The sequence below is a fragment of the Ovis aries genome, chromosome 25 (genome assembly GCF_016772045.2).
Source record: "Ovis aries strain OAR_USU_Benz2616 breed Rambouillet chromosome 25, ARS-UI_Ramb_v3.0, whole genome shotgun sequence".
Classification (NCBI taxonomy): Eukaryota; Metazoa; Chordata; class Mammalia; order Artiodactyla; family Bovidae; genus Ovis; species Ovis aries.
Window position 1 is genome coordinate 33575616 of NC_056078.1, and position 25017 is coordinate 33600632.

General features: G+C 51.7%; 1 long non-coding RNA gene across 1 annotated transcript; it reads right to left on the reverse strand.

Moving 5' to 3' along the window:
- Positions 1-6638: 6638 nt before the first annotated feature.
- LOC121817967 (uncharacterized) lies at positions 6639-23297 on the reverse strand. The gene is made up of 6 exons (XR_006058054.2): positions 20205-23297; positions 15110-15417; positions 13280-13340; positions 12721-12856; positions 9491-9867; positions 6639-8877 (listed from the first exon to the last, which is right to left on the reverse strand). It is a non-coding gene; the product is annotated as an uncharacterized LOC121817967 (long non-coding RNA).
- Positions 23298-25017: the final 1720 nt, after the last annotated feature.

Below are 25017 nucleotides of genomic sequence, written 5' to 3' on the forward strand. Positions count from 1 at the left end.
CCCATGAGAGAGCACTGGAGTGGTGGCCTTTCACAGGGCTGGACCTCTGAACCTCGATGTGGCCTGGCAGTGAGTGTGGGCTGCCCAGGGGAGGAGGTGTACCCTTGACATTGCAGCTCTCTTTAGCCAGCCAGCTCCTAAAATCCTAAGGAGGACTGACCAGGGAGCCCTGTCAGCTGAGGACATTCCCAGCAGCTGGAGGAAAAACTCCCCTGGTCCTGCAGGGGGGACCTGGATGCCCAGGACAGAGCAGAGCAATCCCATACCACTGACCCCAAACCCAGCTTTGCCGCCTGGCCAATCTGGACCTTCCTTCTCCTCCTGGCCCCTCTGCCCAGGCCAGCTCTCTCCTTCCCTCCTTCAGTTTTCCTTTGTGCAGGACAGGGGCTCCTCCAAGGGCAACCCTTGCATGGGGGGCTGGAGTGGGACATCGGCCAGTGAGAGTCCTACCAGGGCCACGATTGGAGCAAGTGAACTGTATGTGGTTAAGAATAAGGACCTCACATGGTCCTCCATCCACCACATGCTAGCCAGGTGACTTCCACAATTTGCCACACCTTCTGATATTCATTTCTCTTTGTGAAGCAGAGGTGATGGGGCTCAGTTCAGGGGCTGCTATGCCCCAAGACTGGAATGAGAGAATAAAGAGCACCATCCACACTCAGCAGCATGGGTGATTTTGCTCCCACTATTGCGCTCCATCCTGCTTGCCTCTATGCCCACAGAGTTCTCCATCGGCCCCACACACCCGCCTCCTTCCCTCTGGCATGAATATTCTCTGCATCATTTCATGAATAAACTGGTGACCCAGCTCTGTCAGGGCAGTCCACTGCTTTCGCTTGGAGTCTGAGCTGGACCCTCCTGCACTGAGCCCTCAGAGAAGCCAGTGTGGTTCCCGGGAAGAAGAAATGGATTGCTCGGCCAGGGGCTTTCCTCTGCTGTTCTCTGTGCTGGCTGGGGGTCCCATTAGTGAACCAGCTCAGACTTGCCCCAGCAGGAGAGAACACTGGCATTGCAGGATAGCCTGTAGCTGCGAGAGTGCCCAGCTCTTAATGGAAGGGGATGGCAACCCAAAACACTGTCCATTAGCAACATCTGCTGTGACCCCAGTCGCTCCCCACAGAGCACATCATGCGGTCTCCTGGTGTTCCGTCTTTGCGGATGGAGGATGTTTTCCTGGTCCAGGACTCCTCATTAGCACTGATGGAGATGCTCGTGCCCCAGAAGGACGTGGCTGCAGGGCGTGAGGGGGCTTTCTCAGCAGGGTGGTGAGAAGACAGGGACACTGAGTGGGCAGTGTTTGGTCTTCCTAAGGGGTCGCTATTGGTCAATACACAGTGGTCCCAGCCAAGGATGGCCATACAGTAGCAGGAATCTGCAGCTAATGGTGATATGGGGACTTTAGGGGGGCACAGCTCCATGATTTGGGGGTTGGCAGCAGTTGGGAGGAGTCTATTCAGTTCCAAACTGGACCCCATCAGCAAGAGATGTGGAAAAAGACAGCTCTCAGATGGGGCACGTTTGGGAACTAGGGTATGAGGAATGCTGCCAGCGGGGCTGGCTGAGGGGCAGGGATGCATGCACGGTGCAGAAGCAGTGCAGAAGCTCGGGGTGCTCTTTCCAACCACGGTCCAGGGAAGGGCACGGGTATACTGCCTGGGCAGGCCCACAGGGGTGAGGAGGGAGGAGGTCACACTCCAGCACAGGCTAAGGAAAACACCAGTGAGATCTTTTAGAGTCACTCATCAAAGCTGAGTCATTCCACTGCTTAAACCCTCCAGAGACTGCCTGTGTCATGCGCCCTGACAGGCTCTTCACATCACCTTGCATCACCTTCCTCTTCTCCCTGCGGTCTAACCTCGGTCAGTTCCTCTAAATTCCTCTTCGGTAGCATCAGTCCCTCAGTCATGTCCAACTCTTTGAGACCCCATGGACGTACTCCGGCAGGTGCCTCTGCCCTTGGAATTCTCCAGGCAAGAATACTGGAGAGGGTTGCCATTCCCTTCCCCAGGGGATCGTCCCAGCTCAAGGACTGAACCTGGGTCTCTTGAGTTGCAGGCAGACGCTTTACCATCTGAGCCACCAGGGAAGCCCAGACTCATCGGAAGCACTGGAAAAGCCTTTCCCTGCCCCAGGGCCTTTACATGTGCTATCTAACTGCCTCGGGCTTTGACACCAACCCCACCCCGCCCTTCTCAAAGCCTTCACTTCAGTATCAAGTCCAGGGAAGGACCATCTCTGCCCACCTTATCTAAAACACCCGCACCATCCCATTAGCCTCTATTTTAGCATCCTGTTTGTTTCCTTTAAGCTTCTTAGCAGAGTTTATAGTTATCTGGTTTATTTGAGAATTCATTTATTTATTATCTGTCCCTCCAGTTGAAAGACTCCAAGACAGTAGGGAACCCCCCTACCTTTCTCTCACTGGCCAATATTGCCAGCCTCAAACATTCAAGAAGTCCTCAGTAAGTGTCAGCTGTTATTTCTACTATTTTATTATTGCCGGGGTGGTTGTTACTGTATGCAATAAATATCGCTTGAACATTGAGTGACTATCAAGAGTCACCCTAGGCCCCGCTAGCCAGGGGAATGTGATGCCAGATGTGTAGAATGTCTTGGGCGGGCAGGAGAGACCTTGATGTCCACTTCTGCCCTCTGGTCCTTTCTGGGGGGTATCTCAGCCCTGAGGCGGCAGAGCGTGCCAGCCCCCTGGCCCAGGATCACTCTGGCTCTATCTTACCTCTTGCAGTCCTGCCCAGCTGCTGGAGTCATCCCGGTGATTTCCCCCAGCACACGTACTGTCATCTCCTCACCGTGAACTGTATTTAAAATGTAAATAAAAAAAGGCTTTTAGGAGATTTAACTGTTTCCCTTGGTATTTAAATTATTCAATTATAACTAAAGCTATTAAAATACAGTTAATTAAAATTGTTAGATTGTTTTCCTTTGCACTGATCACAGCATTGCCCGACTTCTCCCTCTAGCTGTTTAATTCCTATTAAAAATGATAATGCCTCGCTTTATTCATAAATGCAGCAACCTTCCCGCACATTCTTCAAGTGATCTCCTCGGTACAAACCGCGCTGTTTTCTTTTCTTCTAGCAGCCAAGCGGAAATTCTGCTGTAGTCTTTAGAGGTTTAATCAGCAGTAAAAGGACTCAAAATTTAAACATTAGCATTACCAAGTCACAACAAATAATACAAACCCCAGTAAAAAAAAAAAAAACCTGTCTAATTCTGAAGCAACATAATGTCATTGGAGACCAAAGGAGAACCCTGAGGTTTAATAAAAGGTGGGACCTAAATAAAGGTTCCATAACTCACAACATCAAATTACCGGATCCACACATTAAATATTTTATTTGAAAGGTTTCACAGCATTTCTAGAGGGAGCAGCTCTGTAGTGGAAGTACAGATGGGTAAGTGCTGCCCGTAACCAGAAAAAGAGAAAATGAAGGAAGGAGGACAGAAGGCTTCTCAGATCTGCTTGTATCTCGTTGACTTTGGCGTGTTTAAGATGATGCACCCTGAGATACTAATTGGCTTTAGTGTTTAAACTCCTGAGCCATGTGTTCACACAGGGGTAATGGCTGTTCCAGGTAATGGTGGGCAAGGTGGCAGAGGCAGTTAACTTTTCAGGATGTGGCGGGCGCCGCTTCTGGCATTTGCAGTGATCTGTGAGCCCCGTGTGGTGATGGCAGAGAAGGGTCCTAGTCCCCACACTCAGGAGGGGAAGGCGTGGTACAGAGAGGCACTGGATTCCTCCAGGGACTAGCTGACTAGGAGCCTTCTGTGTGTAACAGCCTCCCACCCTCCAGAAACTCATAGCCCTCCACAGTCCCTGTAAACTGCATATGGATCCAAGTTCAGAATGCACTGGCCCCAGTAAATCCCCTTGTGGGGATGAGGAGGGCTACGAAAGAGGCTTGGGGGATGCGGCTGAGAAGGTCTCCAATGGCCAAGTAAGGGAGAAGCATAAGGGAAGAGTAAGGCAGGGAGACGGGCAGGAGCTGACAAGTCTGGGACACGAGGGCCTTTGCTAGATCTGGAGCATGGGCTGGGTGGATGTAGAAGGATGCTGTGGGAGAAACTAAATTTCGGAACTTGGTCGAGAATGGCTTGAGAGTTTTGACTTTACTCTGAAAGTTGCCAACAAACAATTCCCATTAAAGACTTGCTGCTGGTCACAGAACTGAACTCTGGGGAGGAACTTAGATTGTTGAGCAAACAAATCAAGTCTGAGGGTTAGAAGCTGATGCATCCTGCCTACAGATTGCCTGTGGAAAAGCTCCAGGACTGCCACCCTCATCCAAGGGGTGGTCTCTGCCAGTCAGAGCCATGGGACCAATTCGGCAAGTGCCCTGGGCTCTCATGTGGCCTTCCAGTCTTCATCCTGGGTCCATCTGCTTGCCTGCTGTCTGTTGGGAAATTGAGCATTCACCTCTGGGCTGCAGGGGCATGCCCTGAGCTTCTTAGGCTCACTGCATGTACTTCCTCACCCAGAAGGGCACAGTGCCCCCAGATAATTAGGAAAGGGAACAGCAGGAAATAATATCAACACCACTGATCACTAGGACAACGCATGTGAAAACCACAGTGAGGCATCACTACAAGTCCACCAGAAGGGTTCTATCAAATAGACTGGCAGCACCAAGCTAGTCCACGCCAAGGAGAGAACATGGAGAAACTGGAAGCCTTACACTCTACCAGGGGTAGAGCTGCTTTGGGAAACAGTTGGGCCATATCTTAAACAGTTCACATACTCCCACTACATGATCTAGGCCTCCTGTTGAAATGAAAACAATGTCCACACAAAGACCTGTACACAAATCACGGCTGTTTGATTCATGATTGCTCAAAACTGGTAACAACCCAAGTGTCCATCAGCAAAAGAACAGATAAACTAGTATGTTCATCAGATGAAGACTGCTGCTGCTGCTGCTAAGTTGCTTCAGTCGTGTCTGACTCTGTGACCCCGCAGACAGCAGCCCACCAGGCTCCCTCGTCCCTGGGATTCTCCAGGCAAGAACACTGGAGTGGGTTGCCATTTCCTTCTCCAGTGCATGAAAGTGAAAAGTGAAAGTGACATCGCTCAGTCATGTCTGACTCTTAGTGACCCCATGGATTGCAGCCTACCAGGCTCCTCCATCCATGGGATCTGCCAGGCAAGAGGACTGGAGTGGGTTGCCATTGCCTTCTCCAGAGGAAATACTACTCAGCCATAAAAAGGAATGAATCTTTGATGCATGCTTATAACATGGATGAATTGCAAAGCAATTGTGAGTGAAGGAAGCCAGGCAAAAAAAAAGGAGTACATTCTATATGATAACATTTATGTAAAATTTAGGAAATGGAAACCAACCTATAGTAAACAGGTGCCTGGGGTTGGGGTGGGGGTGAGAAGGGCTGGTAGGGAATTGTTACAAAGGAACAGTAGGGCTTTTTGGGTGATGGGTATATTCACTTTCATGGTAGTGGTGATGGCTTCATGGGTGCCTGCATAAGTACAATTTATCATAGCAGTTCATCATATGGAAATTATAGCCCAATAAAGCAGCTTCCTTGGTGGCTCACACGGTAAAGAATCTGCTTGCAATAGGGGAGACCCAAATTCAATCCCTAGGTCGGGAAGATCCCCTGGAGAAGGAACTGGCAACCCACTCTGGTACATGGAGAATCCCTGGGACAGAGGAGACTGGTGGGCTACAGTTCATGGGGTCACGAAGAGTTGGACACAACTGCATGACTAAAGCAGCTTTAGCCGAGACTTTGGAGTGTTTTTCTTTAAAACAAGAACTTATCCTACATTTCCATAGTATAGTTATCAAAAATCAGGAAATTTAACGTTCACACAAACTATTATCTGGATTCTCTATTCAAATGTCACCAGTTCTCTCCATAACATCCTTTAGAGCTGTCTTTCCCATTCCCCAGGTTCCACCCCTGAATCACACATTCTGTGTAGCCCCCTCTGACCTGAGCTGGAATCCTGACTCCATCACTTACTTGTCCTGTGATCCTGGGCGTTCACACCTGCATCCTGAGCTGAACAAGCTCAACCCTGACACCCACCCCAGGGCCCGGGGGGAGAGAGGAGGTCTGGACTGTGTCTTTGGCACAGAGCTGCACACAGGGAGCATTCAGGGAGTAGAATTATAGTAAAAGCAGGCCAATGCACCAGGGCCCTCGCTGCAGACCCTCTGCAAACACCCGGAGTACATAGGGGTACCCCCAGCTGGGCCAGGGCCCTGGCAGCCCCCACCTCCTGTCCAGCCTCTTCCTGCCCTCTGCTTCCATCACCAATGCCTCTCACACTGACCCAGAGCACTGAGCTCTTTTGAGCAACATGTCCTCCAACAAGGAAGGCAAGCAGATTGCAATGCTGATATTTCAAAAGCGTCTGTGATTACATTTTCTTTCTTGCATTTGGAAAAAGTGCTTCTTCCTTGTCTTCTTCCTTTTCATATTATTCTATAGGAAGTTTGGGCTTCCCTCGTGGTTACAATGGTAAAGAATCCTTTGATCCCTGGACAAAAGAATGGCAACCTTCTCCAGTATTCTCGCCCAGAGAATCCCATGGACAGAGAAGCCTGGTGGGCTACAGTTCTTGGCATCGCAAAGAGTTGGACACAACTGAGTGACTTTAATACACACGCACATAGGAAGTTTAGTCTCAGCAATGAAGGTGCGTCCCTCCCAGAGTCTCCCTATGTGGATGGGAACACATGACCAGCCTCCCTGGGCACAGCTGGAGGAGCAGGCCCGAGGGCTACTGCCTGTGAGTTGGTCTGGGGTGAAAGCTTTGCCCTTTGAGGATGATGATGGTGAGCTAAATCGTCTGCTCACCTCTCATGGACAGTTTGAATGTCTCTCAGCCAACTGAGGGAGTTGGCTAGTCAGCATGTGTAACAGACACGGAAGCAGATGGACACTGGGCAGCTCAGCCTGCAGAGCCTCTAGCAAAGGGAAGCCGCCACATGGGGCCTGAGATGGAGGCACACGGAGGAGGAGGAATGGGTTGGCTGGCGGCAGTTGAAGTCAGAGCATGGCGTTGCCAGGGTGAGAAGCAGAGTGGGGACTCCACATGTGATGGTGAGGGCTAAGGAGCCCCCTGACCTCCTAGACTCTATGGCCTGGCTGGGCTTCCCTTGTATCCTTACACTGCCCAGTTACATTCATCATTTTAGGGCTGCCTAAGTAACAAATGACCACAGTTGGGTGGCTAGAAGTAATGGAAATTTATTCTCTGACAGTTCCAGTGGCGTGAAGTCTGAGATCAGGGTGCAAAACGATTGTTTCCTTCTGAAAGCTCTGAGAGAAAAATCTGTCCAAGGCCCCTCTCCTAGCTTCCACAGTTGTCAATAATCCCTGCATTCTTTGGCTTAGGAAAGCATCACTCCCACCTCTGCCTTCATCTTCACTGGCGTCTTCACGTGCTAGGGACACGTGCCATCACACTGACGGGCCCTTCATCCAGGCTGAGCTCATCTCAAGATCCTTATAACTAGTTACATCTGCCGAGATCCTTATTCCAAGTAACATCCCGGGTGGTGGGAACAAAGATTCTGGTCTTCACTGTGGCTCCTTAGATCCTTACTGTAAAACTTGAAACCTCAAGAACTTTGTTTTTTAGGAGAATGATGAGTCTCCTGGGAAGGAAGAGTCATGCTTTTTTCCATGAGTCGAAATGTCTCTGGTGGTCTCTGAGCCTCGTTGTTTCAGACCTTGGCTTTCCAATGGCCCTGCTGGTCCAAGTCTGTTGGGCAGCTGGTGGAGAAAACATGAGGAAGGAAGAAAAGGTTTGTCAGAGGAAAGACATGCATAGCCCTAGAAACAGAGAGGTGGTTTGTGGGTTGTGGATGATGCTGAGACCCCAGAGCATGCAGAGAGGCAGGGAGGCGTAGTGACAGGAGAGGGCCACCAACTGGGCTTCTTTCCAGACAAGCGGCATTTAACCCATCTGTCTACTCTGAGCCTCAGTGTTCTCACCCATAAACTCAGTTTCACCAACGCCAGTTGAGCACCTACGAAGTCCCAGAACCACGCTGGACGGAGGGGACACGGCAGTGAGGAAGCATGACCTTAGGTCTGACAAATTCCCAGTGTTGTGAAAGAGGCAGGTGCAGGAAGCACCAAGGGGATCATCAGGGGGTAAGGAATGTAAAAGCCTTCAGTATAAGCTCCATGGGAATATTGGCAGTTGGGCAGGGAACCCCTAGAGTAAGTGATGCCAAACTGGTCTTAAGCATGAGAACTGAAAGACGGGAGAAGCCAGAGGTCCAGCCCGAGCTCTTGGCACAAGCGGAGGCACCGTCCCTAGAAGAGCGTGGGGTATTCAGAAAGCACAGCATCACCTCCAAGGGACTGGACTGTGGAAGATATGGTGGAAACTACAAGAAAGGGGCCTTGTAGAGAGAGGAAACGGAGGGAAGCAGCAGTTCTTGAGTGCCTGGGAACCGGGACCTTAGTCCATAGCTGTTGGGGCTGCTGGAGGCTGTGACACCAACTGCAGGCTGAGCAAACTTGCGGTGCAGAAAGATCACTCAGACAGCAGGAGGGGACGACAGGGCTGAGAGGAGGTTGTGAGACGCTACTGCAACACCCCCAAGAAAGATAAAAATGGCAGTGGCCGTGTGACAGAGAAGGAATGGACACAAGAGGCATTTCAGGGGCACAGGCGCAGGGCTGGGTGACCTCACATCAGCCTGCTGCTCAAGCCTGTCTGTGGGTCGTGCAAGATAATGGATGCGAGGCACTCAGAAAACTGCAGCGCCCCTCTTCATTAGGGTGCAGCGGCTGGTTTCGGTAGGATGCTGTTCAGGTTTTCATGAAGTGAAGCCTCTCTCGCCCTCCCTGGCTCATCTTCAGTGATGCTTTCTTTTGCCCGTAAGCAAGGGAGAGAGGGGAGGTGAAAAACAGAGACATTAAGTGCCAAAGCTTATGTTAATACAGCATTAAGGCTGAAAATGTAATCTCCTAGGAGTCAGGAAATTCTGAACCCCGGGTTTCCATGGCAACCCAGCCACACTGCTCCTCTGCCCATTCGGGCCCTGTTTTCCTTGTTAAATACGATCCCATCATATATTATATTTTATCGAGCTGAATGTGTTACCCACAGCATGCAGAACCCCAGTCAGCAGCAGTGCAGACCTTCAGGAAACGTGGTGTGTGTGTGTGTGTTGTGTGTATGCTGTGTGTCAGGGATGGACCTTCCAAATTTGCCTAATATAACACAGCTACACCTTACGTCTTTGTATCTAGTAAGTGGAATCTAACTCCATTAAGAGAAGCTCCCATGGAAATAACTGAGCAACAGTGCTGCAGTCTTGGGCTCTGAGGGAGTCTTTCGGGGTGCCCACTCCTCCTGGAGGGACACAGCCAGGTCCCTCACAGCCTTCTCTCTGCACCCCCTGGGCCCCAGGGGCGGGGCCATCGTTGCCACCCCTGGCTCCCTCCTGGATGGAGTTCTGAGGAAGTGGATCGGAATTACCTGGTCCAGTGGTTCTCCATGCACGCCGGCCAACCGAAGCTCATCTGTCACTGTTGGTTAACATCCCAGGGTGCATTGGGCACCGGCAAACAGATGCAAAAAGGAAATCCGATTCTCCTCCAAACCCTCTCTCCCACTAAGGCAGCACAATGGACAAAAGGCTTCCTCGGTGGCAGCAGAGATGTTAGCGAGGGGGAGGGAGATGGCTTGTCGGGGAGGGCGGCTCAGTGGTGGAATGTGTCACAGAGAAACATCTGTAGGTTAATGTGGTGGAAAGACCGCGGAATGTTAGAATCAGGCTGCCCGGGACTCGGCTATCTCCCAGGCATGTGGTCTTCAGCAAGTCTCTTTATTTCCTTTTGTCTTAGTTTTCTCATCTGCAAAATTGGGATAAAATTACCATTAACCTCACACAGGCTTGTTGAAGGATTAAATGGGATAATTGATGCAAAAGCTCACTGTAAACGTCTAAATCCCTACACAAATGTTGCTCGTACAGGGAGTTCTGGAAAACCATCCTGGATTCTAGACTTACATAGTGGGCTCTAGAACTGCATTCTTAGGTTGGTCTGAGGATTCTACAGTCGGTTCCAGAATCAACTGATAGATCTAGAACAGGGTTAGCATTTTTTTTTCTATAAAGGGTCAGATGGTAAATATTTGGGGCTTTGAGAGCCATGCTGTGACTAGTCGATTCTGTCACTGTTGCTCGAAAGCAGCCAATATATGGCTGTGGCTGTGTGCCAATAAAACTTTACTAACAAAAACAGGAAGTGAGCTGGAATTGGCCCATGAGCTCTAGTTTGCCAGCCCCTGTCCTACAACTGACTTTGTTGAAAGCTGTGCTCTTTTTGTGGATGCTGCTTTTCTGCTCAGAATTTACATCTCCTTCCTCTCCATCCTGCACCTCCTGCCCTGCCCAACTCTCACCCACTCAAACACATACCTACTGGCCAACTTGTTAAACTTCCAGAATCAGAGTCCCCTCCTCCAAAAGCAAATAGCAATACTCTCTTGGCCTTTATCTCCTTCCCTTACAGCCTGAGACCCTTAGGCAGTCAGCTCTGTCACCCTAAGCCCTAGGTCCTGGTAGAAGCTCAGTGGATGCTTGCAGAATGAGTAGGGGAGAACACAGCATCGTGGAGAACTGGGGCATGGCCGTTCTCTCAGGAGGTCTGTGAACTGCGGTGTTTTTCAAAACGTTGCGACCTGACATCGATCTTTCATTGTGACCTGCTCCATCAGAGCTTCTAGAACAATCAGAAGGGAGAATCACCTTTGCAGACCCAGACCAACACACATAACTGAGGAGCTCAGGGGCTAACATGTTCTCTTTGCAGGTGCGCTGGAGCCCTGGGTGGCAGGCCAGACGGGCAAGAGTGGGTCAGTGGGCTCATTTACTTTCAGGCCCAAGTGACCTGAAAAGCTGCCTGTTTTGAGTGGGGCTCAGAGCAAGAAAAAGATTGGCACCTGCCATTCTCTGCAGATAAATCCCTTCCCTTCTGAGTAACTGCTGAGCCATTCGATTTATACCGGCAGTGACCCTACTTCCAAAGAAGTTCACATTCCAAGGTTCTGGTCTGGCTCTAGTGGGAAGGGGGCGCTGCCCAGCCACCTCTCTGAGGTCATGACAGTGCGGCGGCTCCTCACCCTGTCCTCAGAGGGCCTCTGCCTCCGCTAGCCTAGACAAGCCACGTGATACATGGAAGCATCCGTAAATGTAGCAGCCCTTTCTGCTTCCACGCTTGTAAGCCTTCCTCCTCCTCCCCATCCTGGGCAGAGCACTCAGGCAGAATGGAGTTGTGTAACTCACCTCTGAGTCACACTTCCCCAGTGCAGCACTTGTTTTCTGCCTGACAGAGCCCAGCTTCCCCAGGACAGTCAGACAGGCAACTATTGTTCCAAAGCCAGGCCCAGGGACGGGCCCTTTTGCCCCCAGTACACCAGCTAAGATGTCACGTTTCACTGGGGGACATGTGGGTGGGTGTGCATGGGAGGTGGGGATTCTCCAGTACATGCGACGTGCATGTGTGTGTGCATGCATTCACACATGACATCCACGTGTCCTTGGTGCAGGTCTGTAGGCTGTACGGGTGTGTGGCCACTGCCTCTGTGTGTGTGTGTGTGTGTGTGTGTGTGTGTGTGTGTGTGTGTGTGTGTTTAGCCATGTGCTTCCGTGTGTGTGTGAGGCTGTGTTGTTCCGACACATGCCTGGGAAAGTCTGCTGGTCGGGCACGTGCTTCTGTCTGGGTCTGTGTGTGTCTTTAATTTAGGGCTCTGCTTCTCCTGGAAAACGTGATGGCTTCCATCCTCCAGCCTCAGCAGATGAATATTTTATTACCTTGCTTTTGCCATGACATTAGGCAGTTTTCCTGTGAAAAGCCAGAGCATGACACACTCCAGGGAGGTGGAGATGGAGGTGCTGATACTGGAGCCTGAGCAAGCCAACCACCCCTTCCTCTGGAGACAAATCCCCAGGAGGGCTCACAGATGCTGCCGGTTAGTGTCATTAGGAACTGATGAGTCAGCCCCCTTTCCCCTGTCCCCTGACGGTGCTCTCTCTAAACACAAAGCCGGCACACCCATTTCACCTGAGGCATGAGGGAGCTCCCTCCTACAGCCAACCCAAAGCAGTTGCATTTTTTCCCAGCTGCCTGGTCCTCCCATGGAAGAAGATGCTATGTCCTGAGAGCAGAAGGTCATTGTATGACCCAGATGACCAGCAGAAGGTCCTGACTTCTCTCACACCCTGGCATGTGAGTGAGGCAGCCACACTGAGAAAGAGCCAGGCAACACTGTAGCCAGGAGGCCATGGAGACAGCATCTCCCGGCCATAGGGCCCTCCAGCCCTCAGCCGTGGTAGCCCCGCCAAGCACTGCTCTGTGGCTGGGCTCCCAGTTCAGTTCAGTCGCTCAGTCGTGTCTGACTCTGCGGCCCCATGGACTGGAGGACATCAGACTTCCCTGTCCATCACCGACTCCAACAGCTTGCTCAAACTCATGTCCATCAAGTTGGTGATTCTCCCAGAAGCAGGCCCTAAGACTAGGACTTGGGTGCCAGCAATGTATCTGGGAGGTGACCCCAGCCTAGGAGCATGGTGTGAACACGGGGACAAGATCATGAATCTAGACAAGCAAATTAAGCAGGTATTAATGAATGAGTATGTCTCTGGCCCATTCCCCAGGGGCTGTGAGGCTGAGGGATTCGGGTGTATACCCACCAGCTCTTACCTCTTCAGTCCAGGGCTGGCTGCACCCCGGGCAAAACGAGCACCCTCTGCTGTAGGCTTCCCTGGAGGCTCAGACGCTAAAACATCTGTCTACAATGTGGGAGACCTGGGTTTGATCCCTGGGTCAAGAAGATTCCCTGAAGAAGGAAATGTACTTTTGCATAGAAAATCCCATGGATGGAGCAGCCCAGTGCCGGCTACTGTCCATGGGGTCGCAGAGTCAGACACAACTGAGTGACTTCACTTTTCTTTTCTGCTGTAGAGCCAGGAAGGGCAGGGCATAGGGCTGTGCTGTTCCCCAGAGGGGCAGGTAGCCTGGGCCATGTCTCTAGTTGGTAGGTGCTAATCCAGGCCCCAGGCCCCTCTCTGTTGCCCCCGGCACCCTCCCTGGTCCCCGGACCGAGGTGGAAACTCTTCAGGCTGTACTCTCCGAGGGAAGCAGGGACTCCCCACTGGCCCTGTGTGGGGCAGGGAGTGCTCAGCCCCCTTAGGCTGTGAATCCCCCATGGAGGCTCTCAGAGCCAGAGCTGCTGGGATGGGAGTGGGGAAGTTGGCCATACCTGAGGCTCCTGAAGCTCTGGAGCCAGGTGCCCTGGGCATGGATCCACTCGCTGCTGGAGTCTGGAAGTTGAATGTGAATAAGGTGGAAAGGGCTTCAAACAAGAGGATTATAAGCATGATAACGAAAGCAAACAGGAAGCCTTCTTGAGTCTTCCCCACCCCAGCTTTCCTCTTCCCACCCATGCATCCTGATAGCCCTTATTTCTGCCTCTCTGATAGTTTTTAAGCGCAGCTACTCTTAACTGTTAAACTCTATCTGGAGTGGGAATGAAAGCATCATTGCCATTATTTTGGAGCTTCTACTTTGTGTCAGGCCTTGTGCTTAGCACACATTATTTTATGAAATCTCCACAACAACGCAATAAATTAAGTACAACTACCTGCGTTTAACAGAGAAACTGAGGATCTGAGATGTACTGCTTCTCACCTCAGGCCACTCTGCCCAGAAGGGCCAGAGATTTGTCTTGGCCGGTGTCAGTGAAGTGGGTCTTAAACACACTTGCCATCTACTTCCTTCTGGTCTGTGAGCTCTGGTGGGGCAGGGCTGACCACTCCCCCTCCAAACTCCTCACAGAGCCTGGAGCCTTGCCCGCCGTGGGTGGCTATCAAGTGGAGCTCTTTTCATCTCTTTGATTATCTATCCAACCAGGAATTACTGCACCTTGGTCAGCATCTTTTGAAAGGGCCTGTGAGTAGCTCCACTCTTGGGCTTCAAGCTCGCTACTATAGCCTTTCACACCACCTGTCTCAAACAGGAGAGAGTGGGTCTGCCCCGATGGAAACAGACAAGCACTCGGGTCTGATGCACCTGGGTTTAAACTTCACTCCCACCATCTGCCTGTGTGGTGCTGAGCAGTTTACCTAGCGTCTCTGAACCATTGTGTCCTCCAGTGGGGATTCTGCCTCCCTCCCAGGGATGCTAGGAGACTGGGATTTGAGAGATGCAGGTTGGATCTCTAGCCTGACTGTCAGAAAGCCTTAGTAGATATGGATTCCACCCTGATCAGACTGTGAGATTTCTCAGGGCAGGGAAGGGGGTTTATTTGCCTCTGTCTCAGCCACACCCATCCCAGGACCTAGCCCTGCACGGACACGTGGTAAGAATCAGTGCTGTTGAACTGTCCCCGGTTCAGTGGTGTTTATAAGGACTTGCCCTAGCACACAGGCCTCAATCAGAGAACGGACAAGTGAGCGTTTTGCAGTCAGGACTCTGGCCTGTGTGTGCAGCTCTTTGAAAGCATGGCTGTTCACTTCTTCCCCTTTGTTGTTTTTTTGGCCACCCTCCTCAGTCCCACACCTGCAGTCAAACACTGCCAGAACAAAGTCCCCAGCCTTTGCTGAGTGAGAGCTCAGGGCAGGGGGAAGAGGCTGCGGCAGGCCAGCTGTCAGGATGTTAGGCCTGCCTCCAGCTCTCTGACCGCCGTGGAACCGCACCCTGACAGCCAGCCCTAACCTCTCTTGCTAGCCTAGCTCTTCTGGGGTGACTGTGCCATTTTCCAGGGGCCAGAGCGCCGAGCTGGGGCTTCCCTGGCAGCCCATGCCCGCCCCCCACTCCTCATGGCTTTCTTCCCGACCCATCTCCCAGGCCTGCGTGGGGGTGGTCCCTCAGCCTTCCACTTCTCTCCCTCCACATCCTCTGTGTTTGGAGATGCTCATCACTGCTCTAAGTTTCTGTGGTGCCACAATGCTTTTCTCTTTGCCTGTTCCCCTGTGATAAAATCCTTGTTTCTAGCTTTATTTTGTCATCCTGACTGTGGATGGTGATTCTGCTCTGATGAGCCTGGCTCCTCAGAGGGCCCTGGAGAAATCACCACATGGTTCGCACCAACCTTACGGTAGGGCCCTTTCTGCCCTTGATTGCTCCATGTGCAGCCAGCATTCCGTTGCTCCTTCTCCCAGGGCATGATGCCTCTTCTTCCTCCACCATGTCTGGGTGGAGTGGGGAGCTGCTGAGCCCAGTTCTGCCCCTTCCACCCACTCCTCCTACAGCTGGGGGCTCACGTGCCAAGCCTGGCATCGGTGGCAGGCGCCATGGAGGGCAGACGACTAGCTGGGAGATGAAAACCTCCATTCAGGACAATATCAAATCCCTGGCTCCGGACAGAGAGACAGGTTTGCTCCTGGTCCGAGACATTGCCTGCAAAGCGAAAGCCGATACCGAGAGGAGCGTCTTGTTAATACGGGCTCTGTTCTCTTCACCTGGCAGGCCAAGCACAGCGGCTCACTTGTGCCTCTGAAATCCTAGCTGGCTCCTGGCTAGGAGCTCTGGGAACTGCTTGGGAGACTGCAGGCAGAGTGTGCCAGCTGTGCACCCGGCCAAGTCTCAACTCAGCCAGGCAGAGACTAGAGAGGAAGGCCCCTGGAAGGCGGACCACACCCGCGCCATGCGGTCACTGTCAGGATGAGGCTGGAGCCGTGTGCTTCAACCGCCCCAGTGTCCTTCAATTGCCTTTTTCTTTTCTCTGGCCTCCTTTCCAAGTGTATGCTGCAAGAGGGGCACCAGGGAAGCATGCAGTATGTGTATGGAGGGCCCTGAGTAATTCTTTCACTCTTTTACTCAACTTTTTAGGGTCACAAAACCTCCTATAAGCCTTGAAAGCCATAGACTCTCTCCCAAGAAAAATGTATACCCCCCAAATTGAGTATATACGTGTATGGTATTCACAGATCCTGAAAGCTCCCCTCAGCTAGCCCCCTGGAGTTCATATTTAGAATATTTTTCAATGCCTCTTTCAATGGCTGGGAAAACAAAGGCTAAATAGGGCAACCCAGGGAAACAGCATGTTGCTGGCAGAGATTTGATCATATTTAATATTTATTTCGTTAAAAATAAGTATGTCAATTCACAGAATGTGTTTTGCAAATAAATATCAAACTCAGAGAAGCCTGTGGGCTTGCACAGCATCACTAGTTTTTCCTCCATAGATCCCTTCTCTCCTCCCTCCGTAGTGCAAGAAGATTTCGATGGCTACTTGGACACCGACAATTCCCAACATACCTTTCAGCTGTATGGTTTTTCTTCTAAGTTTGGCCAATGGCATTTTAGCAAATTTCTAACTCATATATATATGAAAAAGATGGGTGCACCCTATTCCTCTTTTTCCCCATCCCACCAGGTGGAATGCAGATGGGACAGAGGAAGTTGGAGCAGCCATTCTGGGCCACATGATCAAGGCTGGGTATTGAAGACGGCAGAGCACTGAGATGGAAGGAGTCTGGTCTCTGAGGATGGAACCACCATACCAGCCTGGGACCGCCTGCTGTTCTGAGTTTCTCTGCCATAGCATTAGAATCCGAAGTTTAACTTATAATCTAAGAGACCAGAACATCCATAGATCCTAAGTTCCTCCTCATCCCAGTGGTTCCCAAGTCCCATCACATTCCCATCTCTCCTGCTGATCCTGGCCATCTCCATCTCACCCTGTACCACTCCAGGCACATTCTGGTCAGTCTCTGTGTTATAGCCATTCTGCCATCCAGTCCAAAGCACTTTTCCTGAAATGCACACCCAAACTGGATTGGTGTCCAGTTTCTTCAGCCGCTTCTTTCTTTCTTTCTCTTCAGCCCTTCAATGGCTCCTTCTTCCCAGCAGAGTGAACTTCACTCCTCAACAGTCTGATCCTCAACCTCCCTCACCAACCCCATCTGTTGCCGCTTATTTTGCATACCCTCTGCTCCCAATACAGGGAATTGCCTGCCCTTTCCCAAGTACCTTGCAGCCTCAAAGACCTTTCCACTCTTTGCTGGACAGCCTGCTGGGTTCATCCTTCCAGGCTCACCTCCTTGGCCAGCTCACCCAGCACTACCTCCTGCGTGCCCCACACCACCCTGTCCACACCTCCATCACAGGCCATGACTGGTGCCACTGACCTTGCCCATCCCCGTGCATGACTGCCAATGCCGTAGCACTCGGATGGCTTCCCAGATCCATAGGTGCCCACCATGCAGCTGGGAACAGAGGCTCTGCTCAAGAAAGCTGTTGAATAGCAATGTATCGCTGGAATAAGAAGTAGAACTCGGCTTTCTTTACATATCTCTCAGGGCCCGTCCTGCTTTGTTGGCTCTACCATCCTAGCAAGGAATTTACTCCTACCTGCCCGCCCTCTTTCCCTCCTTTTTTCTCCTTTCTGCAAGTATAACCCGAGTGCCCCCACAATGCTTGATAGAAAGACAACTGCTGAGTATTTGTAGAATTCATGAACGTATACGTTTAGTGAGTGGGGTTTCTTATTATTATTATCCTATTTTATATTTTTGCAGGTCTCCAAGCTGGGTAGAGAAAGCCCCGACCTGCCCTCCAGGCCTTCCCAGCCTGAGGGGTCAGGGGAAACCCTGCCTGTGGAAGGAGGTGGAGGCGTCGGCTCCCCGGTACCTCGTGGGTGGGTCTCTGTAACATTTACTTGTGCCTGAGTGATGTAACAGGACCCGAGGAACTGGTCTTCCCCACTCCCATGTGCGGGCTGGAGGAGGTGAGAGGCGGAGTGATCCCAGCCTTCGGGCAACGTGATGAAGTCATTTGCAGAAAGACAGTTTTGTTCTGACTTGAGTGTTTTTCCACATGACTTCATCCCCCGGCAGGTCGTGCTTGGGGCTTAGCTCGCGACGGGCCCCAGCCCCAGCTGCTTAGGGAGAGTGGTCCTGATCCCTTCCGCGGGCAGCTGTGGCAGGACAAGCAGGGCCTTGTGTTACCCACCGCCCTGTGAACGGCCCAATCACAGGCAGCGCCCACCACGGCTGGAAGAGGCTACAGAGAGGTTGAACTAAGCATTGCGGGGGCTCTGAGGAGTAGGCGTTCAACCATGCAGTCAGAATGGAGTGACAGTTTCTCAAAAAGGGACTCTTAAACTGGGTCTTAAGAGATGAGAAACAGTTTTCAAAACAAAAGCAGAGAAAAGGACTTTCCACAGTGGGCCCTGTGTACTTGGTACAAGCTAGGGAGACCCCAAGAGCAGCGATACCAGTCCTCACTACCCAAGAGCAGCCTGGCCCCTGGGTTATACGGAGGCCCAACAATGCCCACAAAAACCAAGACTCACATTTCTGCTCAGCCCTCTTTGATGTACTGGCTTTTTGCTCTTTATCTGTTATCTCATGCTCAAAAGATGGCTGCTAAGGCTCCAGACGTCATATCCACTCACCACTGGATGGAAAGTCTCAAGGGAATGCTTCCACCTGCTCTCCTGAAGCTCTCTTACATATATGCCTGTCTAAGCCTGTTCAGGCTGCTGTAACAAAGTATCATAGACCGGGAGGCTTACGACTACGGAAGTTTATTTCTCACGTTTCTGGAGATGGTGAAAGTCCAAGATCTGGATGCCAGCACTGTCAGGCTCTGGTGAGAGCCCTCTTTCGGTTACAGATGGCCAACTTCTCATTATATCCTCCCAAGGAGGAAAGAGGGAGGGAGAGTTCTCTGCGGTCCCTTTTATAAGGACCACTAAGGAGGCCCTACTCTCATGGCTCAATCAGCCCCCAGAGCAAAGACCCCCCCCCCACTTCCAAATACCAACAGGTGTACTAAGTTAGGGTTTCAACATATGAAACGGAAGTGGACAAAACATTTGGTCTATAGCAGTCCCCTATTCTCATTGACTTTGTCACTTGGCTAGTCACCACCATCTGTGAGGAAGACTGGGGAAGTGCTTGGCAAAAGGGATTTGGATAAGCATGCTCTGTTTACACTGGGGTTGCTGAGGAGCTGGGTGCTAGCATCTCTGCGCACCACTCCCGCAGCATCAGAGCTCTGCGGGCAGGGAACAAGGGCGGTTGGGAGGGAGGAGGGGCTGTTTGGCGGGCAGCAAGCAGGGCAGGTATGTGTGTCATATGCTGGGAAGTGTGAAGCTCCATGGTGAAGCTGGCGAGAGAGGAGGTTGGTCCTATGAGAATGTGAACAGAAAGTTTATAGAGTCTGGGGCTCTACACTAAGCTCAGTCCATGCAAGAGTTCTGAACCTGAGTTTGGTTCATGTTTTAGAACTAGCACTCTGTCAGCAGCCAGCACTACCTAGGGGGGCAGAGACACCCCAAGGGTGGTCGTGGCATTGTCATTTCCCGTGCACAAGCCCCTGAAGGTAGGGACTGCCTCTTATTTATGTCACTGTCCTCAGTGGCTTCCACCAGGCTGCTCCTACAGAAAGGGAGGATGGCTGAACGAGTGAATGACCGAGTGACTGAGTGAGTGAGATTCACAGCCTCTCCGTGCATCTTTCCCTCCTCTGTATCACGGGATCAGTAAGGTGGTTCTTGTCTTACAGGGCTGTGAGAATCAGATGAGCTGATGGCAGCCATGGTGCTTAATACATGGGAAGGCTGTGGGCAGAGAGGAGAAGGCAGATCGGGTACATGAGTTGCCTTGAAACCCCACGATACCAAGCACAGGTGCCCCCCTGCTGGCACCACTCACTGCCTGACCACATGGAACTGCCTGGAGGTGCCTGTTTGGCCATCCAGGACTTTCAGAAAAGGAGGCAAGGAAACACCTGGAGCGGCCCAGTGGGTCCTGCCAAAGACAGCAATGGGAGAGTGATGAGGATAAACAGCTGCCTGTCTCTGGTAACGCAATTAGGAGATAAAATATTAAATGCTTTACGACGGGACGTATATCTCCCACATAACGAGCTGCCTCTTGCAAAAGCAAGCATTGTCCAGGCGGGAGGCAGGCAGGTCCATGTCTCAGAGCCAGCAGCCTCTGAGAAGGGCAACAAATTCACATTCCATCACCATTTGGGAAGCTCCTCTTCCTTCATCATCACGATCATTGCAGTCCCCATTTACTGAGTTACTACTATGTGCCCGGAGCACTCTCAGAGACTAGCTCATAGCCTGGACCACCTTTTTTTTACCTCCCCCACCCCCCGCCCAAGAGAAAAATGTAGGGTAAGGGAGCTATGCAGAAATCAAGATTCAAAGATGTTAAGTAACTTACCCAGAGTCAACCACCTTGAAAGAGTCAAAGCTCCTGGGGGCAGTTGGTGTCCAGTGCAGGAAGCCAGCACAAAAGATGGAGGTGGCTTGTAGGCGGGGAGGGTGAGATGTGGCTTGTCCTGTGATGTCCCACAGCATGATGTCCTGCGTGGCCCTGGTCTCCCAGGTGATGGGATAGCTGGACGTGAGGCTGATCTAGTTGTGAAACACCCAGACTTCCAGGCTGTCTGTGTCTCAAGGAGAGGTCTGTCTCACCACCTCTTGACTTTGATGGTGAATGACTGATTACTTTAATGGGTTTTTTGAATCGACACAGATTTGTGATAAGAGCAGTGGAATTTCAGGCATCAGCAGAGTCAGGGCACCTCGCAGCACTTCTGAAAGCATGCTTAGGCAGCCAAAGACTGCTGGGCACACGTTTCCAGAGCCCTGCCTGTGTCAAAACCAGAATCACTGCCAATTCTCTCTGGAGGGTTAGGAGGAAGATCATGCAGCCCTCACATGAGATGAGACGTTGTTTGCCAAAGCCCGTTTGCATTCATCATCCCATTTTCTTCTCACAAGAACATTGTGAGAGAAATGCAATTTCAGCCCATTTTATAGATGTGGAAAGTGAGGCTGAAGGCTTTTAAAATAACATGTCTGGTCCAAGAGACAGGACCCATATTTGTGGAGCACTTGCAATGCTCTACGGATTGGCTGTAACAGACAGGGATGCACGTGTGCAAAAGGCCTGAGACTCGAAGGACCTGCCATGTTCCTGGAGCTGAGAGGCAGCCAGTGTGTCCATGGGAAGGTGAGTAAGGGACTTGCAAGAGTCCCAGTGATGAGCCACGCCTTCTGATGTGTCTCTGATTTCAGTCTAGAGCTCTTGAGCAGTGCCTCCTGCTGCAAGGAAGCCCCCCACCCCGCCTGCCCCCCTCACCAGTCAGGATTCCCTCCAGGGTGCTGAGAGCCCCGCCACTGTGACTGGCCCCCTGCTGCCTGCACGGTGTGGTCCCTTCACCTCTCTAGGACCACCCTCTTCCTTAGGTCTGCCTCCATCTCTCCGTGGCTGCATTCCTAGAAGCCAGGGAGTCGGGGCCGGGGGGCCAGCAGAGGGAGGGCTGTGCAGGTTTCCACGAGCGCTACATCTGGAGAAAGAGACCGGAATGTTTGTGTCTGAAATTTAGCTAATATCCCAGGAATTTCTCCTGGCGTTTCGGAGGGTTCCTAGGGGGACTGCAAAGCTGGGATGTCTGGGTTCTGGGGGCGGGCTGGCCTCGCTCAAAGCCTCTTTGTCTGCATGGCTCTGCCTGTGTCTATCTGGCTCTGCATCTGTGTGTCTTTGTGTGTGTGTCTGAGTATCTCCTTGTGTGCGTATCTTTCTGCTGAGAGTGGAAATGAGCATCTGTGAACATGCCAGTGTGTGTCTGGGTGTGGTTGTGTGTGCGTGAGTGTGCGCCTGTGTGTGCGTGATGTATCTGCGTGTGTGAGTCTCTGTAAGGATCAGTGTGTGTGCGCATGTGAATCTGAGCATCTTTCTTTGTCTGCGTCACGGTGTGACTGGAGTCTGTGTCTCTCCATTTCTTGGTGTGTCGGTGAGTCACCGAGTGCCTGCCTATGTACCTGCCCCTCTGGCTTTGCTTTTGCAAAAAGATGACTCTCTGGACTTCTGCTCTTGTCTCCTCCTTACCACTTCAGGCTGGGGCTGGCCCTCACCCTCCCTGGGAGTACGTAGTCTCTACAGTAGGGAGAGAGGAGAAAGACTAAGGAAGCGGCAAGAGTGGGTGGGAAGGAGACAGGGGAACAGGCTCCTCTGTGAGTCTGCGTGCGTCTGAATGAGTCTGTGTGTGCGTGCGTGCATGCGTGTGTGTGTGAGTGTGTGTGGCTGTCTGGCAAGGAATGAGTCCTCGCAGGCCAAGCCTTGCCTTCAGCCCTGCCGTGAAGAGGCAGTGCCCTGAAGCTATACTTGGGTTCTCTGGGCTCCGCAGCCTGGGTTGTGGCCCTCGCTCCTGTCCTGGCCTCTACCCTTAGTTGGTCACAAGGCATTTCAGAATACATCCTCCAGCGGAGTCAGCCTCTCCCCTCTGCCTCCAGCTGGACCTTTGCTCTCCCCCGTAGCCCACTGCTCTGCGTGGCCCCTATCCTCCAGTCCTCTACACCCACATTTCACTCCCTGGAGGATCTCACAGCTTCCTGCTCAACGACAATCCAGGCAACTCCCTGAAGGTCAGACTTCAAGGACCTAAACTTGCCACTTCTGCCAGGAAGTCTCCCTGGACTCCCCAGCCCAGGGAGAAGCCTCCTTGTCCTGACCCCCTTGCATTTTTCCTGCAAGCCTCTGTCGCTGTCATCCCTGGGGCTGGGGTTGTCCACTTACTGACTTCTCTCTCCCTGTAGACAGGAAGTAACAGGGCATTATTCAACTCTGGTCTCCCACCACTGGGTCCACTGCTTGGAACTCAGTATTCTCCACCATACCTGCCCCTGGACAAACGGATCACTCCCAGGGCCTTCTAGGAAGATAAAGAAGCTGGAGGACTTGGTTTCCCATGATTCCCTGACAGCCACTATATTTGCTGTCTCCTTTAATGTATCACCGTCCTCCCTCCCCCAAACACAGCATTCCACAGCTCACCTCCAAATTCCCACATGACTCTGCACCGATGTTCAGCATCCTTAAAGCCCACATGCAGGCCACCTCCCTACACCATTGCTGACCACCTGGGCCGCTGGCCTCACCACCCCCGGGGCCTCCACTGAACAGCGAGGCACCCCTCAGGGCCCTCAGACTCCGTCAGGGATCCCACATCATCTCAAACACATGGCTAGTCTCTTTATCTTACATTTTAAATTTTTTATGGAGTGCAGTTAGTCTTCTAGGGCTGGGCTAACAAATGACCACAAATTGGGTGGCTTGGGCAGGAACGTATCCTCACATATTTCTGAAAGCAAAAAGTCCGAAGCCAAGTTATCGGCAGGGCCGGAATCCTTCCAGAAGCTCCACGGAGAATCCTTCCTTGCCTTCTCCAGCTTCTGGTGGTCGCTCACGATCCTTGACGTTGCTTGGCTTGTAGAGACACATTACCCAGATCTCCGCATCCACCTTCACGGGGCTTTCTCCCTGTGTCTCTCTGTGTCCCAGATCTCTAGCTCCTTATAAGGACACCAGTCAGTGGATTTAGGGCCCACCCTAAGATGATCTCATCTCAAGATTCTTAACTTAATTACCTCTGCAAAGGCCCTAGTTCCAAATAAGGGAATCCTCCACATTCACAGGTACTAGGGATTAGGACTTGGGCACATCTTTTGGAGGAGACACAATGCAACTCACTTCATGGACTTATCAGGCTAGAAACTCAAAAATAGCTTTTTGGCCTGAACAGCTGATGATAACAAGTAACAGAGACCTTAAGACTGTCTGGGTTAGAGGTCACCTAACACACCTGGCCAGGAGTGCCCCACAGGGTCTCCCTGCTGGCTGAAATAACCGCAGGGACCAGAACATCACCTATGGGGCCTGACAGCTGGGCAGAGAACCTGAGTGGCACAGTTGTCAGGGACCATGGGCAGGAAGGATGACCTTGCACTCAAGACTCCTCCCACTTTCCTAAATACACAAGGCTCTTGTACTTTTGGACAGCAAAGATTGGATCCTAGCAAGTTGAAGAAGAATAGCTCAGGAAGTAAAATGGAACAAGCCCTTCTAGGTCTTCTGAAGCAGGGCCCTCCCCAGGACGTGAGCAGGAATGACATGATGGCAGAGCCTTGCTTACAGGTCTCTGTGCTAATCCATGCTTACAGAACAGCCCTGAGGGAGGCTCCCTGGGCATCACCTGTGTGGTGGAATCACCCGTGCTGGCCCTACTTGTCTCAAGGTCACTCCGAGACCCACATAACCTGTGGATCTGAGCCACCGCGTGCCTGTGAAGGCCAGGGCTGTGCTCATGGTAAAGGAAATTACAACATCTGGGGCCCAGCAGGAACACTAGCAGACTGCCTGCTTTATATGAGTTCCTTAACCCTGGGAGAGCTGAAAGGCAAGAAAACAGGCAGGCTCATGGCATTACTGTACACCTACTACGTGCCAGGCATTCTGTAAGGCCACGCCTGCAGGGTCCTGTTTAACTGTGCCAAGTGTTGTGCTTGGCCCAGAGCTTAGAAAGCCCTTGTTTTTTGTTCTGTTTTTGGTTTTCTTCTCTTTTGGCCGTGAGGCATGTGGAATCTTAGCTCCCCAACCAGGGACTGAACCCACACCCACGGCATTGGAAGGGGAAGTCTTAACCCCTGGACAGCTGGGGAGTCCCAGGAAACCTATCTCGTGTTTTTTCTCAAGAGGAAAGTGGAGGATAAAAACTGACCAAGCTCACGTCGCCAGAAGGCTGTTGAGTGTCTACAAAGAAGTCACCAAAAAGTGGTTTGAAGTGAGAGCCAGGGGGGTGAAAGGGCAGGTTTAGAAGCTCAAGTTCATTATAAGACCTGGATAGAAGTCCTGCAGTCAAAATAAATAAATAAGCCACTGATTTCCCTGGAGGGGACTCAAGCCACCTTACATTATTTCCTTGGCTCAGGAGCCAAAACAGCTGCATTTTATCATTCCTCAGAAATCCATAAAAGGGTTGGAAAATGCTGGTGCTTGTGGGGAAAATGGATGAGCATTTAAATTTAATTGTGGGCCCCCGCTGCTCTGTGATGGGGCCTTGAGATATCACCTACGGGCCTTGGAGTTACCAGCAGAGCAGTGGAGAGAAAAGTCTTGCGTCCAGGACTCCAGTGTACAGGAGTGATTCCTTCCCAGCCTCTGGCTCCAGGCCCAGCCTGACCACACCTCC